This window comes from Montipora capricornis, chromosome 1 (assembly GCF_036669925.1).
Source record: "Montipora capricornis isolate CH-2021 chromosome 1, ASM3666992v2, whole genome shotgun sequence".
NCBI lineage: Eukaryota > Metazoa > Cnidaria > Anthozoa > Scleractinia > Acroporidae > Montipora > Montipora capricornis.
In genome coordinates this window covers 42848160-42848841 of record NC_090883.1, presented here as the reverse complement: position 1 = coordinate 42848841, position 682 = coordinate 42848160, and the positions used below count along the sequence as shown (strand labels likewise).

Genomic DNA, 682 nt, shown 5'->3' with positions numbered 1-682 from the left:
TAAAACTATAAAAATAATAATTAATCATATTGCAGCGTTTGGGGAGGATTGGATTTTAATATCATGGTTCATTTTCAACACAGCAAACCTGTCCTCTTTGGTTTGCTCACATTTGCGATAATATTGTATTATAACCATTAACTATTGATACATTGTATCACTTAAATTGAAGTCAAACATATATTTTTAAACATTTTTGGTATGTTCTAGGGATTACCATAGTTTTATTTCATAGCTACTGAACTTTCAGGTGTCATGATAATGACAACAATATCCGAAGACAAGGATTTTAAATTAAAATATTATCGATGAATTGCATTCATTGTAATTAAGCATTTAATTCAATTACTGTAAAACTTTATATACAGAATTTTATGCACAATAATTTGGATAACTTTGGGCTGCATGTGCTTGTATTACTAAGTGAATTTATTGTATACAAAGAGAATTGTCAATTAAAAAAAGGAAAATTGATCTGTTATTGTCTGCAAATCCATTGGAACCAAAGCGAGCAAGGGTGAGATCAGGCTGGCTATTTTCCACTATTATTATGTAGTTACTGATATCAAAATTCTTTTCTGAAAGGTGGGCCTAAAACACTGGTCATATTCCACAGATCACGACTAGAAGTCCTTGCTTCACTGAAGAACAACAGCCAAAAGTTTCTCCAAGACCTGAAACG

At 31.2% G+C, this 682-nt stretch overlaps 1 pseudogene; it reads left to right on the top strand.

Annotated features, from left to right (window-relative positions):
• LOC138045077 (BTB/POZ domain-containing protein 6 pseudogene) overlaps positions 1 to 474 on the top strand; it is a 2673-nt pseudogene extending 2199 nt beyond the window's left edge.
• Positions 475 to 682: the final 208 nt, after the last annotated feature.